This window comes from Ochotona princeps, chromosome 14 (assembly GCF_030435755.1).
Source record: "Ochotona princeps isolate mOchPri1 chromosome 14, mOchPri1.hap1, whole genome shotgun sequence".
Classification (NCBI taxonomy): Eukaryota; Metazoa; Chordata; class Mammalia; order Lagomorpha; family Ochotonidae; genus Ochotona; species Ochotona princeps.
Window position 1 is genome coordinate 14,886,510 of NC_080845.1, and position 16,698 is coordinate 14,903,207.

The 16,698-nt window shown below is 38.9% G+C and overlaps 1 non-coding gene across 1 annotated transcript; it reads left to right on the forward strand.

Annotated features, from left to right (window-relative positions):
* Positions 1-15,099: 15,099 nt before the first annotated feature.
* On the forward strand, positions 15,100-15,203 carry LOC118759933 (U6 spliceosomal RNA). Its single transcript, XR_004996472.1, has one exon. It is a non-coding gene; the product is annotated as a U6 spliceosomal RNA (small nuclear RNA).
* Positions 15,204-16,698: the final 1,495 nt, after the last annotated feature.

Below are 16,698 nucleotides of genomic sequence, written 5' to 3' on the forward strand. Positions count from 1 at the left end.
TTGGAAAGTGTGTGTGTGATGGAAGTTGGCTTGGTCTCCCAGCTTCTCTAGAGAAATTAAAGCAGCTAAGATGTTTAAATCCCCAGCCAGAGCTCATGATTTAATTTGATTTTATAGTTCCAAGTTTTGCCTTGTTGTGGTTTCCTCATATCACATACAGAGCCAGCCACTCCGCTCATTGGAAAGCCAGCCAGTGTAAACGTGTGCTGGCACAGAAGTCAGATGCAAAGACTTTTCCTTAGGCAGCCACATCTGTGTGGAACCTGAACCTGAACTGAATAGGGAATGTTTTATGCTATCCTAGGAGGAGCTCTAGCTCTGTTTTTCATCCTGACTCCAAGACTTTTCCACAAAGTCTCTATCAAGTCTCTTGCCTGAGTCTTCATTTATCTACTTGTAATCTGGAAATAATAATTCATACTTTTTGGTGTTGTAAAAAAATGTAGGAGCTAATTACTGACACTGATCACGTTTTCAAATGTATGAGAAGTCTACTAGAAAGCAAAAGTAGATATACAAAGTGCTGAACCAACCATACTGATATCATCTTTGTCACCCTGGGCAAGTGAGATTAAATGAACAGAAGGAAAATATTTTTTGTCTGAGCAGATATCCTGTGAAATTCCTTGATATGTCCTTTTCATTCTATACTTTGCTTCAGAATCCTAGAATATCAGAGGTGAAAAGATAAGTACACCCACATTAACTGCTTTAAGAACTAGAGCAACGGAGACTTAGAGAAGGGAACTGACCTGATGAAGAATATGCAGAAAATGAGTTGCTAAGCCTAGGTTTGCAGTTTATCAGATCATCTGTGGGAAATCATCTGGGGATAGTTTCACAAAAGACATGATTTCAAATGATCTTGGTTAACTACTTCCTGGCATGTATCATCTGGCACATAATAAGATTTGAGAAGTGGTTTCTTGATGATCCTAAATTTCCAAAACTTGAGATCTTACATGGCTGGAGAAGCTTCTAATTATCTTTGGAGTTTACCTGAGTTGGAAGCGCTTTGAGAAATCACTCACATTTCCAAGAATTCTGGAGCATGAAAAAACATGCGCGGATTATAACCATAGAGATGGCTTCCCTGGGAAATGTTATTCCTCTGTTTCATAGACAGAGTTGGTAATAAGTGAAGTTTGCTGATAGATAGCACAGAATGAGTGATCCTACGTAATGCTTGTTTTCATAAGTACAGTAAGTAGATGCCAAAAAAAAAGCAATTATAAACCAAACCCTAACCCTAAATACAAACTAAAGTTTTTTCATCTGCCACCTGCCTCAGCCTCAATTTCCAGCTTGAACGTACACGAGTTTCACTAATCTTGGCCATCAACTCAAAAGATGTATTTCCAGTTGTGTTCATTAAATTTTAAAAGCATAATGAAGATGATCATGAGCTGGAGTTAAAACATTATTATTCCTTAGAACACTAGATGAATCATGAAAGTATTGATATATGAGTGTATTACTTTACCAAATGAGGGTTTTGTTATTGAAAATTTAATTGAAGGCCTAGTGTGATAGCCTAGTGCTTAAATCTTCACCTTGCATGCGATGGGAATCCATATGGATGCTGGTTTTGAACCTGGGTGCTACACTTTCCATTCAGCTCCATGCTTGTGGTGTGGGAAAGCAATTGAGGATGGCTCAAAGCCTTAGGACCCTGTGCCCACATGGGAGACCTGGAAGAAGGTCCTGGCTCGTGGCTTCGGATTGGCACAGCTTCGACCCTGGCGGCCACTTGGGAAGTGAACCAGTGGGTGGAAGATCAATCCCTCTGTATCTCCTTCTCTCTGGTGATCTGCTTTTCCAATAAAATAAATAAATCTTTAAAAAAGAAAAAAAATCATTAAATTGAGCCAAGATAACATTAACTGAAAATAGAAAACTACCATGGTTTGGACTCATGATTTCATAATGGAAGGTGGAAGTGTTCAACATTTACTGAACATTTTCTAAGTACCAGGCACTGAAGTAGGGATTCACTCTTGTCATTTGCCTTACCTGTTTGATTATCAGAGCATCATTATGATATTATTATCAGTGCCTCAATTTTGTATGAGCATACCAGTGTTCAGAGAAATAAGACTCTGAAGAGATAGAAATAGTGTCTGTTTTCTTACTACTTTGGCTCTAGCACCTAAAGGATGCTGGTACCTAAATAGTTATAGAAGGTGATTTCCGCAGCATCATAAATCTGGGAAATGCTGCAGTGGAGAATGGACTAGTGATCTATGAGGCTGTATGTTACTGTGCATTTGCATGTATGATAACCACAGCCTGGATGGCATCATTCCTTCACTAATAACCTTTAAATAACTTTCCATTTTATAAGACCTATTGTACCCAGTTCTTGTTCATCTTTCCAACTTCATACCTGTCCCCTCTCTTTTTCATTTCCTATTTTCCAACATGACTGATTTTGTTCTTATCCTTTCATCATTCTGAACTTGCTCTTATCTTGCTACTCCTGTTCCCAACCCTGAAATAATCTTGCACTGACTTAGATCAGCTACATTTTACATTTTTCTCATTTTTATGGTTGCTGATCACATGATTTTTCTTTAGATAAGCTTGTCCTGACACTCTAAGGGTTGCTTGCTACATAGCAATGTATTGTCCTGCCTGTCACTGTTTTTGCAGTCTATTCCTATCTGAAATGAGTTCCTTTGCTTACATATTAGGGTGCTTAAGTAAGTGTGGAAAATGGAACTAAGAGATAAGTTTACTTTGGTGTCTCAAATTTTAAATCCATGTATAAGTGGGATTTTCAAAAGTTAATTTAAAATACGTATTCTGAAATATCTATACATGAATCTCAATTTTTCTGTACTAAATAAACTTGTCATTTAGCCCCCTTTCCTCACAAACTTTCAGAAGTTGCTTTGTATTTAGCAATCCTTTGTCAGGTATTGTGAGAATACGATCTTTGTCTATTTATTTGTCTGTTGTTGTATTACTAGCTTCTAAAACAATGATCTCATGTAGTACATGCTCAACAAATGTCTATTTAATGAGTAAGTGAAAGAATGACTTATTATCCCTTTTTAAGTAGACTTCCCAAAATATCACCCACAACTCTTCTACTTTTTTGAATTATGTCCTAATATCAATGTGACTCTTTCAGGTGGCCCTGTGATGCTTACCATATATTTGTATTGAAGCAGTTATCCCACAGTAAAACTTGGCTTTACTGTTATTTTCTTGTCATATAATATTATCCTGGGTAAGAGGGCAAGTACGTTTTTCACCTCCATTTTAATTACAGCTGGACTACAAAGCTAATGATGAAATTACTGCTTTGTGTTCAGATATGATGAAGAAGAGAATGAATGAGCATGAAAAAATGAATTAGGGCCAGGTGCAATGGCTCAGTTACTGGATCCTTGCCTTGCACACCTGAGATCCAATGTAGGCACTGGTTCATGTCCCTGCTGTTCCACTTCCCATCTAGCTCCCCGCTTGTGGCCTGGGAAAGCAGTGGAGCATGGCTCAGATTATTGGGACCTTGCATTTATGTAGGAGATCTCAGTGAAGTTCCTAGCTCCTAGTTTTGGATTGGTTTGGCTCTGGCTGTTTTGGCCACTTGTGAACCAACAGATGAAAGCTCTCTCTGTATTTCCTCTTTATATATCACCCTTTCCAATAAAAATACATAAGTCTTAAGAAAAAGAATTAATTTGTCCATAAGGAATCATATCTGTGAATATCTGATCCACATTTAACTCTGGTAATATTATTCTCATTTGTCCAGGACAGAAAGGTTATAAAAATAAAATATGTTCAGTGCTAAAACTGGGAAAGAGCTGGAAAAATGGAGTTGACTACACTGCATTCAGTTTCTTGATACTGGCAATATCATCAAGGACAGAGTAAAAGAGTAAACTTTTTAAACTAGGTCTTAGGTGAAGGTTGATGACAGGAGCCAAGAAATGGAACACAGACCAACATCAAACTCTACATGCCAGGATCAGACCTAAGATGATACATTTCCTCCAACAGGTAATGTTCAGTGTATGTGTGCTGGAAAGATTGGTGATGTGGTAATATATAGACCGGCCTGGGTCCCACTCTGAATGTATCTCACTGTCTCTTTAAAATTGGTAAGTCACATGATCTGTCAGCTTCCTGACAAGCAAAACCTTTTTCTAATGTCAAATGCAAGACCATCAGACAGCTTGCTTCAGTGCCTGGCACATACTAATCTCTCAGTAAAAATCTATTCCCTTCACTATGCTATCAGTCAGATTGTCCGTAGACCCTGCTGTAGCATTGCCTCTACATTAAGGGTTAGCAAGTTTTTGTGTTTTCTGAAAATTTATGAGCAAAACATCTGATCTGATGAACTACCGGTCTCACATGTAACAAGTGTTGGGTTATTCGTAATTTGTGTGTCCTAAGTCTGGTTATTTGAATTTTCATAATTTGCTTTTTAAATTATTTCTCTTGCCTGACACGATAACATTAAAAATGATACCCAACTTCCCAAGAAAAAAAAATCAAGCAAACAAAAAATACTAGTACCCACAGGAAATGCGTCATACTGCTTAACTGAGTAATTCAATTTCTGTGAATTTATATAAAGGAAATAACCAGAGAATGCATGTACTATGAGCTTCATCTCAGCATTTTTTTATTACAGTGAAATATTAGAAACATCTGAAAAGATCAACAATAGAAGTTTGGCTAAGTTAATTACATTTTAGACATTTAATTGAATACCAGGCAAACATTAAAAAAATGCTTCTCTCAAAGAACTTAATGACTTGGAAGGCATATGGTTAAGTGCAGAAAACAGATAACAAAACAATATGTTCAGTATGCCTCAAAGTTTGTGAAATAAAAATTATGAACGAAACTATAATAATACTAAATAATACCAGAGGTAGCATCATTAATGGCTGAGAACACAGCCTGTGGATTCTGAAATCCTGGCTTTAAATCCTAGCTCTAAGATTCTGTTGCTATGTGGTTTTGGAAATTAGCTCTGTTTGTGTCAGTTTCCTCATCAGTGAAGTAGGGATAGTGTGTGTATCCCCTTAAAAGATTTAATGAAGATTAAGTGAGTTTTTTAATGTGAAGTGCTAGAAGATTGTCTGGCACAGAGTATATATTATACAAATATTGCCTAGAGGAATCAAGATGGTGGAATAGGTTGAGGACACATTTAAACAGATGGAGAAACATTAGGCAGGGTGAAGCAGAGAGGATACATTTCAAGAAACAGGAGAGGACAGACCAATGGCAGAGGGGTGCCTGGAGACTGATGGGCACAGGAAAGCAGCAGAAACAATGGGGTAGTGTTGCAGTGACCAGACATCCCAGCAGCATTCAGTCAGCAGCAATCTGAACCACACCAGTGGCCAGAACTCCACCAGCAACCAGGTGGGAAAGGGTGTTCACTGGGAGCTCAGCAGGTGAACCCAGACAAAGAACTGCCCATCTTGCTGATTTGTTTGATTTGGTCAGGAGCAGAGACAGAGCAGCAGATCCCAAACAGGTAGTGTGGGAACAGGTGGATTTCATAGCCCAAACCCAAGTATAGCCAAATCGGGTTTCATATTTTATAGAGAGGCAAAGGCTGTGGGAGAGCACTGGGCATGCACTAAGCTGGAAGAGAACTTATTTGGAACTCAGTGAAATGTAACAATGTGGCATCCTACAGGTTCCACCCAAAATAGTTCTGAGTATCCCCAGACCTAACTGCTAGCAGCTCAAGAACTCTGGCAGTGGAACATCAGAGATCATTTTGTACATTGTGGCAAAGGCTTTGGTACTGAAGGGACAACCGTGAGCTATGCATATGCTGAGCTGGAAGCATCTTACGACTCAGAATAGGTCCATGTTATCCTCAGACCTCATGGCCAGCAGGTTCCAGCAAGATCAGTGCCACCAACAATCTAGCTATTTCAGACACCTGGTGTCTTCCTAATCCTGGGAACTATTCAAGCCGGAAGTGGGAGAAATGTTGCACAGACGACAGTGCAGCAACAGCATGGGATCATAGGAGGTAGATTGCTGAGGCAGGATCTGGGGCTAAAGAGGCCATGGTGGAAGTCTAGCATAAGAATCCAGATCTGAAACTCACTGCAGGGAGTGGCACAAGTGACTGCAAACAAAGAATTGTGTACCAACCGCAATAAGTAAAATTAAATTGTAGATCTCTGGGTGACACAGCTTAGAAACCTGCCCTAAGGAGAAGAATCTGCTAACCAGAAGTACAATGACCAAGAGCAAAAGCAGAGACAAAAGCACAATGAATATTACTGAAGACTCCTCTGCAAAGGAGCAAAAGCCTTTACCAACCTCAGAGTTTACTGAGGAAGACATCGAGAAAACGGGGGATACAGAATTCAAGCACACTTGTTATAAAACTTCTTATCAGCAGTGAGAAGCACACGCAGGAATTAAAGGAATATGTGACACAGGAAATAGCAACACTGAAGCAAAATCCAAGCTGAATTTATTGAAATGAAGGATACAATAGAGAAAATTTAAAATTCAGTGGAAAGTCTCAATAATAGAATGAAGGAAGCAGAAGAAAAAAATCTCAGAATTAGAAGACATTTCTTGTCACAATGGGGAAACAATCAGAAAGCTGGAAGCAGAGCTGGGTCAAGCTAAAAAAGAAGTATTCAAGAATTAAGAGACATTATTAAAAGCCAAATATAAGAGTTATGGGAGTTGCAGAAAGTGCAGAAAGAGAAGCTGGATTTAAAAATGTATTCAATTAAATAATGAAAGAAAATTTCCCTAATCTGGAGGAAGAATTGGGAAGCAACATCCAGGAGGGGCACAGAACTCCCAACAGTGTTGACCAAAAGTGATCTTCACCACCAAGACACATGACAATCAATCAAACATAAGGAAAAGATACTTAAATGTGCACCTGAAAAAAAAAATCACTTGACATATAGAGGAATGACGATTAAATTCACAGGAGACCTCTCACAGGAAACTCTACAGGCCAGAAGAGAATGGAGTGACATATTCTAGATTCTAAAAAAAAAAAAAAAAATTGGCCCAAAATAACATACCCAGTAAAGCTTTCGTTTGTCTTTGAAAATGAAAGAAAGTTCTTCCACAGTAAAGAAAAGTTAAAAGAATATGCCTCTTTCAAACCTGCCCTGCAAATGATACTTAAAGATGTTCTCTTGACATAAAAGGCATAGTACCCACCAAAACCAAGGGCAAATGTGAAGAACATCCGAGTAAAATAAAACAGAAGACTAAATCAATGAACAAACCTATTGCTAAATGACAGAACCAAATTATCATCTATTTATATTAACCCTGAATGTAAGCGGTTTAAATTCATCAATCAAACATCATAGATTAGTAGGCTCAATTTAAAAAAAAAAACTATTTCTAGCCTACAGGAGATACATCTCATCAGCAAAGATTAGTGGAAACTATATTTCATGGATTTTGATGTTTTTGTTTTTAGTTTTATTTCTTCAAAACACCTGTTTTTTTCTCATTAAATTCTTCAGTAACTCATGGATCATAGAGTAGCATCATTTTCTTCAAGAAGGTCTTAATTTTCTTTTTCATTTCTTCAGCAACACATTAGTCACTTAACTTCATGACATTGAAATTTTTTTCCTGTTTTTGATTTTGTTTTGTGGCTTTTCATTTTTTTTAAAGATTTATTTTTATTACAAAGTCAGATATACAGAGAGGAGGAGAGAGAGAGAGGAAGTAGAGCTGCCGGGATTAGAACCAGCGACCATATGGGATCCCAGCGAGCACCTTAGCCACTAGGCCACGGCACCGGGCCCCTTGTGGCTTTTCATTTAATGGAATGTATAGTAACTGTGTAATGGAGACTATCGTATCCAGTGGCGTGTTGTTCAACTTCATGACAGTGTAAATTTCTGTTTTTCTTCCTGTTGTTGATTTTGTTGTGGCTTTTCACTTGGGGTGATTTATAGTGATTGTATATTGGAGACAGACATTTCCAGATGTGAGGATAGAGTGCAGTGTGCATTTCTACTTCCAGATTGAGGATATACTCCCAGTGAAACTGTTGAATGTGTTTTGACAATGGGATGCTGGACTCTGCCACTGTCAATACCTGCAATAATGGGCTCCTGACTGTTCATGAGGAACTATGCTGTTGTAATGATAGGGGAGAAGTCAGTGGGGGGAGGAATTTGGGGAGAAGGTAGGGGAAATCCCAGAGTCTTTGGAACTGTATCATAAAATGATGATAATAATAATAATAAAGCCACAAAAATAAGTATTGGCTATTAATTTATTTTCTAAAGTGAGATGATTCTGTGCTTTCTAACCACATTTTATTTATTTGAACAACAGAATTAGAGAGAGGGGAAAACAGGTCATTCATTAGCTGATACATACTGCAGTGGGTGATTGGAGCTGACTGAGGCTGGAGCTAACGGAGGCCTCTGGTTCTGAGTCTCCCAAATGGATGTAGGGTCACAGGCACTTATGCCATCCTCTGCTGATTCCACAGGCCATTAGAAAAGACAAGCTTGCAAGTAGGACAGCTGGGACACCAACTCGCAGCCAAGTGGAATGCCAGCATTGCAGGTGGCTGCTTAGCATGTTATGTCATAGTGTTGGCCTCAAAATGTTAAGCTTAATGCTAAAAGAAACATGAGTTCAATCCTGTGTGCAAATCCAGTCAGCTATAAATGTCCTGAGCTTGAATATGAACTTAAGGCTAAGGTTTCAGAATCTGAGTGCCTAACCATTATACAATTCAGGAAAATAAATATTAACCATAGTTCCTTCATAGTTGTAGGAATAGTTCTAATTTTTGCTTTTTTTCTGTATAACTTTCTGATTTTTATAATGATTTCATTGACTACATACTGTTTGTACAACTACACAATATTATTTATAGGCTACATTTTAAGCAGTTTAACTGAAACAAAACTTTTTATGTGAAATTTTTCTTTATTAATCAGCTATTCAAAAGCTACTCTTGCCCCATGACTCATTTAGTTAGACTTGGCTTAACTGATGATGCCTCAAATTCTGTATAGAATATCTACATAGGCCTGGCACAGTGGCCTAGTGGCTAAAGTCCTTGCCTTGAACATGCCGGAATCCCATATAGGCAGGAACCGGTTCTAATCCAGGCAGCTCCACTTCCCATCCAGCTCCCTGCTGGTGGCCTGGGAAAGCAGTCGAGGAGGGGTCCCCAAAACCTTGGGACCCTGCACCTGTGTGGGAGTCTTGGAGGAGGTTTCTGACTCCTGGCTTCGGATCTGCGCAGCACCAGCTGTTGTGGTCACTTGGGGCGTGAATCATCGGAGGAAGATCTTCCTCTCTGTCTCTCCTGCTCTCTGTATATTTACCTTTATAATAAAAAAGAAAAAAATATTTTAAAAAAGAGTTCTGTATAGCCAGAGAAAACAGATACATGTATCTTGCAGTGGTTGTCAACCAGTTTGATAATCACCCCTAATTTTAGAATCAGAACAGTTCAAATCTAAACTATCAACATAGGCTTTTCGATAGATTCCTTAACCACCTGGAGTCTCACATTCCTCTTCCATGAAATAAGAAATGCTAGCTACTTATGATGTTGAATACAGTTGGAGATCTATGCTAAAAGGTCATCATTTTTCTAGGTAAATAGTAGATATTCAAGTATTCATATATATCACTGGAATTGTGAATTTCTGAACTGTTTCTAAGAGCTACAGAATTGCCCTGCTGTGACATAAGATGGAGGAATGTAAATCCCTAAACAATAGTACCAAAAGGCCAAACTAATGACTAGTTGGCTGGACTTACAACAGAAAACTCTGAAATGTGTTTCCGTATTGGAGAAAAATTTTGCCATTGCTTTTGTGTGTGTATCCCCCCTTTAAAAATGAACTAAAACATGAGATGCAATTGCTTTTTATAAGATGTTAAAAATACATCAAGGATTGAACTCTGCTTGCCTGTTGTTGATTTGGGATTGAATTTAAATGCATTCCTCACATTCAGATTGAATTCTTCTTACTTCTACTCTGCAGTACTGCCATAACTTTATATTTATTTATTTATTTATTACTAGCATTTGCTTTGGGTCCAGAACATGGCAAGAGGAATTAACTCTGACAATTCTGCGTCTTAGTGTGCTCAGTAGCACCTAAAATCTCAGCAAGCATTCTGAATTTTAGGCAGAATTGACTGAAAAATTGCCCTTATAATTCACAAGGTTCAGATTTGAGATCAGTTACAAACAGACTTCAGGAAACATGGGCTGCCTCTTTTGGCCAACAAGTGGAGAAGTTATTCACCTTGATAACGGAGCTGAAAGTCATTCCTTTCTTCCTCATTCTTGGTTATTACAGACTCTGCATCCTGCTGAGAATCGCTTTAGGAGAGGAAGATTGTACAATCTTTTAAGATTTCATTTTTTATTTGTCAAGAAGGAGATATGAATACAGAGGTGTTTTTAAGACACAAGGTGTCAATATATAGGGGGTAATGCTGAGCCCCCAGAAGGGGGCAGGATTTGATGACAGCTACAAACTGAAGTGAATCCCCTCAAATTCACTAGTTGAAGATCAACCCTCAGGGTGCTGGCACTAGAAGATGTGGATCTGTTGGAGTTGATTAGATTTACAAGAGATCAAGAGGGTAGACTCTGACATTGGAGGAAGTGTCATTAGAAGACCAAGAAAAGAGGGTCTAGCAAGATGACCACTCACAAATAAAGAGTGGGCACTCTCCTGATGCTGAAGTTCCTGGCATCTTATGCTTCCAGCCCCTGGAATTATAACAAATAAATCTCTCTTGTTTAAGCCACTCAACATACCACATTTTTCAGCAACCTGAGATGATTAAATTGTGGACATTGTACAGAGTTATGGCATACTGAATGAAAACCACATGTCTTGATTCACAGGGTATAATTATACCATTTTATTTAGTGTAATCACTTCAAACAATGTGCTTCTTATTTTATTTACTTGAAAGAAAGAGGGAGGGAGGGAGGAAGGGAGGGAGAGAGAAAGAGAGAGAGAGAGAGAGAGAGAGAGAGAGAGAGAGAGAGAGAGAGAGAGACTCTTACCTTTATACCTTTGCTGGTTCACTACCCAAATGCCTGTGATGTTTGAGACAAGGTCAGGCAAAAACCAGGAACCAGAAATTCACTCTGGTTCTACCTTATGAATGACATTGATTCCAGGTTCTTCCCAGACTGTACATTAGAGGGAAATTAGAATTGGGCTCACACACCGTGATATGGGATACGGGCATTCAAAGCAGCATCTTAACTGCTCCGTTTTTCCTCCTGCTACTATCTTTGGTTTGTAGAAACATGTAAACTGTTGGTTCCCCAGAAACCTTTTGAGTTCTTTGTTAAGCCAAATCACCATGCAGAGCAAGCACAAATGCCTCTTGGAAATGGCAAGCCCACTTTGAAATGTTTGTTCCTAGTTCCAGTTGGACTGTCTTTTGAATATGGAATTATTTAAAAATCAGAAAACTGTTTTCCTGGAAGTAGGAGAAACATATGAAAATATGGATGTTGGCAATGTTGACTGCAATACAAGATCCAACCCATGCTGAAATTATCCTTTCAGACCCTGTACCCATTGTAAACATAATGGTTGCACGGTCTGAGAAGACATCTATCTTCAATTAAAGGTAGAAGAATTTTTTTTGTATGAAGTAGGCAGTAGGAGCTTCTTCCAAATTTGATTTCTGACATACATTGAAAAGCCTTTTAATTACATGATCAATAACTTTTCAAGGAAAGCTTAGAAGGGCAATCACATTTCTTGTGGGATATAGTAAAAGATAATGGAAAACTTAGGCATGATGCATCAAGATTCTAATCAATAGCCACTAGATTTTATCTGTGTCAATTTAATAACATTTGACATCTGTGCCAAAACAGTGCAAAGCCAGTTACGTGCACCCTCCAGCTGCTTCCCAGAACCCAAAATTTCACAGAGGATCATCTGTAAAGAATACACAGAAGGGAACCAGTGAATGGGTTCAACAACCCAACTCGTAAAAACTTGCAAACAAACAGATTTCCATATTGGCAAGCCAAGTCTCAACTGTTGCTTACAGCTGGGCAAATTTGACCTTCCCAAGTGTTTGTTCTTCTTTGTCACCCATTTTAAAAACAAGAGACTTAACCCGAGTTAACCCAGAAGAAAGTTGGACATGACAGATTAAGAGATCTGTCTGTGCAATCAGATTGCCTCAGTTCGCATCCTTTTCTGCTACTTACTGCATGCATGACCTTGGGGAAGTTGCTTAGGCTCTTAAATCCTTTGCTTTACCATTTGTAAAATGTGGGAAAATAAATGCTATGTCTACCTTATAGAGCATGGTGAGGACTAAGTACATTAATCTATCTACAGCACTCAGCACAATGCCTGGTACTTATAATTAATACAAGACTATTGTTAAAAATAGTTTCCTGCTCCTCATAAGCAAATCATTCTACTTGTATGATGATATTCCTTATATTTGGACTTACAACATTAAAGAAATGTCTAGGAATTGAAAAGGATAAAAGCAAACATTGCCTAGCTGTGAATAACTGTGGTAATTTTTACCTTTTATTGAGGGCTTAGTTAGCATGAGTCTCTTTGTCAAGGGCTTTATAGCAATTATCTCATTAGGTTCCATGGAATATTAAAACCTATTACCATTCTCTTTTTTTTTATACAAGGCAACCAAAGCATGGTTAAGTTAAATGATTTATGCACAATAAGGCATCCACAGCCTATTATGATCTTTTACTCCTACGAAACATCTTGGTGAAGCATGCATGTAGGTGAAGTTCTTTTGCTTTTCCAGGTGCATAGCAGTGAGATGAACCAGTAGTGGAGCAGCCAGGAACCTAGCGCTCATATGCTTGTCACCGCCATTGGTAGCAGCTTATCTTGCTGTGTCACAAGTCTAACCTCAAGGGTTTTCTGTGTCACATCACAGGAGACCAGTCCTATGTGCACTCATGGAGGTGGAGGAGATGCTATGAAGCTGGAAGAGAGAAAATGAAAAAACAAATCGAAATGAGTAGTTTCCTATCCTTTGAAGTATTCTCTCTCTTGATGAGATAAGTTTCTAGGTTACGTCTCAAAACATGCACTCACTCCAAGTGAAGATAGATAGCAATTTTCAAGTGGCATGTTATAGGTCTTATGTAAAGAAGTCAGCATAGGAAGGTGAATTATATTCTGATCACATACATGTACAGTTTCTGGGAAAAGAGAGGAACACCTACAAAGCTACACACAAAGGCTTAGTCAAAAAGAAGTTGGACTTTGGAAACAGACACAAGGTTGAATTCTGATTTTAGGACTATTCAGTATATTGTTTTAAGCCAACTATTTAACTTTCGTATCTGTAAGATCGGTCTATTCTATAATCCCTGATGAGGGAGAATGCTAGAAAAATCAAATGGGATCAAGAATGTAAACAGCTTCTCCTTGTTCATGCAGTACTCAACAGCCTTTTTTATTGTGACTGAATGAGACTGCCTGTGCAAATCGAGTCCAGGGTCCACCACCTCCTGACTGTTTCTGACTGAAAGACTAAGCTATTTTTAGCCTCCATTTCCCCATACATGAATTGGGATAATAATCAGTATTTCATGGTAGGGTCTTTGTAAATATTAATTAAATTTGTATTTATTGCTCACTCAGAAGAGTATCTGGCACATAGAAGGGAATCTGTGTTACTACCATTACTGTTTTTGATAGCAGTAAACCCAAAATGATGAATGATTGCAGAGACAAACATCACTAAACCTATGGTACGTGGATAGGGAAAGCCTACTAGAAAGCAAAATGAAGGAATGGAGGAGGTGAGAAGAGACGTGTGTGTGTGTGTGTGTGTAGGAAGTTGGGGAAGGGAGAACTGGCAGTCAGTAGAAAGCAGCAAAAGAAGTGGGGAGACAAAGCAACAACATCTTGGATTTTCTTTCTGTTCCTCTGCAGAGTCTTTGCTTATCCCCTGAGGTTGCTGTCTTCATTTTGTGGATCTTGCAACTGTGTTGAAGACAAATTTCAAATCAGCAACAGAGTTGGGGGTGGACAGGGAGATAAGAGAATGCAACAACTGCATTTGTTTAAAAAAAAAAAAGAAAAGCTACATCATTTAGCTGATTATTTAACATTGTGGAATGCAGAAAGGTCAGAGAATGGTTCACTTTTCAGTGTAAGTGTAGCCCAAAGGAGAAATCTCTAAATTTGTTGAAAGTCTTTTACACAAGTGAATGAGTATGCATTAGGGCTTGGTTAAAGATTTACAGGATAAGCTGGTTAATAGAATTAATTTGATGTATCTGATAGGTCAGTAGAATATGTGAGCATTTTTTGAAGCCCAAAACTGACAGGAGAGGAACAAATTCTTAAACCAGATATTAAAGGATAAGTTCCCTCTTGAAGCAGCTAGCTTGTGATTTGCATTCCTCTCTAGAAGTATTTGTGATGGATCTCTTGATAGATGGCAATGCAATAATTTACCAGAAATTTAGACTATTGATCTTTCCTCTCCTAATCCCTCCTTTCCTTCCCTCCCTCTCTCCCTCTCTTCTTCCCTCCCTCCTTTCTTTCCTTCCCCCCTTCCTCCCTCTCTCCCTCCTTTCCTTCCTTGCTTCCTTCCTTCCTTCCTTCCTCCTTTATTAACAAACATCACACTTACTCTGACTCATATCTAATCCCTTTCCTTATCCCTGAAGCCAGGAGGAAGTGCACAGAAGACTACACACTCACCAAGTAAGTTATCTTTTTTGAGATGGACTGGGTACTGTAGTCTGAATGAGGGCTCTGGAGAGAACAGTGGCTGGCAGCCTTAGAAGAAAATATGTGTTGGCTCAGGACCGAGGCTGCTGGTGGGAGTTGAGAAGCGAGGCGGCCAAAATAATCTAATATTTACTATGCTTTTCCAGGACAGTGACATTCTACATTTCACAGTTGAAACATGGCTTTGTAGGACAAAATGTCTAGTTTTCTGATGTGACGCAAAACAACAAATAAAAGTTTGTTATAACAAATAAAAGTTGCTTTCTCCATCTCTAATCCTTCTGTGATACCAAACAAGAGAAAACTTCTGGCTTAGGAATAGGGAAACAATTGGCAAGACGTTTTAAGACATGTGCTCATTTCGTCAGCACATGTACTAAGATTAAAATGATACAGAGATTAGCACAGACTCTGCATGAGGGTGAAAAGCTCTTTTTTGCTACTTTCAGCAATGTTTAAAAGTCACTCTTTAAAAAAAAAACTCACTCTTAAATGTTATTTTAAAGTGTCAAATTAAAATAATGAAGAATATTTTTCAGTCTGGAAAAAGTAGTTTGGGAATAAACCCTGGCTACTCCTTTAGCGTATGATTGCATATGATCAGCCTGACCAAGGACAGAATCTATGAGGAGACATTTGAAACTCTGAGAAAGGTATCTGAGGAGAACTTAATGAAAAAAAAGGAAGAACTAAGGCAAAAAGAAGAAAGTATATATTTTCTTTTTATGTGAGATGACTATGTGGCAAAGTATTTATTTGTTTTTACTTTCAGGCACCGTATGTGTCCAGCACAGTGCCTGATGCATATGTAAAAATGATTTAATTATAATTTGGCCAAAATAGAAATAGCTGCTGTATCTTATATTATTAATTAAATTCCTCTGTGGGTTGTCTGTGTAAAATCCGTTGCCCGCAAAGGCAGTACAGCTGCTTTAACCCTCCCCACCCTAATCAGCGGACCTCAGGAGCATGCATCCTTGTCAGCTATGTAAATAAGATAAAAAATGAAATAAAATTTAGAAAATAAAGTAAATCAAATGCTTACCTTTTAACTTCATTTTTTGAAGATTTTTTTTTTTTATTGGAAAGTCAGATATACAGAGAAGAGGAAAGGCAGAGAGGAAGATCTTCCACCTGATGATTCATCATCCAAGTGACTGCCACGCTAGTGCTGCGCAGATCTGAAGCCAGGAGCCAGGAACCTCCTCCAGGTCTCCCATGTAGATTCTTTTTTTTTTTTTTTTTAAAGATTTTATTATTACCGGAAAGCCGGATATACAGAGAGGAGGAGAGACAGAGAGGAAGATCTTCCATCCGATGATTCACGCCCCAAGTGAGCCACAACGGACCGGTATGTGCCAATCCAATGCCGGGACCAGGAACCTCTTCCGGGTCTCCCACGTGGGTGCAGGGTCCCAAAGCTTTGAGCAGTCCTTGACTGCTTTCCCAGGCCACAAGCAGGGAGCTGGATGGGAAGTGGAGCTGCTGGGATAAGAACTGGCGCCCATATGGGATCCCAGGGATTTCAAGGCGAGGACTTTAGCCGCTAGGCCATGCCGCCAGGCCCTCCCACGTAGATTCTGTATCCCAAGGCTTCGGGCTGTCCTTGACTGCTTTTCCAGACCACAAGCAGGGAACTGGATGGGAAGTGGAGCTGCTGGGATTAGAACCAGCGCCTGCCTAGATGGGATCCTGGTGCATGCAAGGCGAGGACTTTAGCTGCTAGGCCGCCATGCTGGGCCCAACTTCAATTTTACCATTGAACTTTTCTTAATAATTTTTTTATTTTTGATCATGTTTACATAGTTTGGAGGGATGCCTGCTCATGTGGACCACCAACCCAGGTGAGGCCCATTGAACTTGGCAAAGAATCCTTGTATATATGTTCTTAAGAGACAACAGTTTTTTTCCTCCATATCTTTTTATTCTGCATGGGGCCAGCTAAATAGGG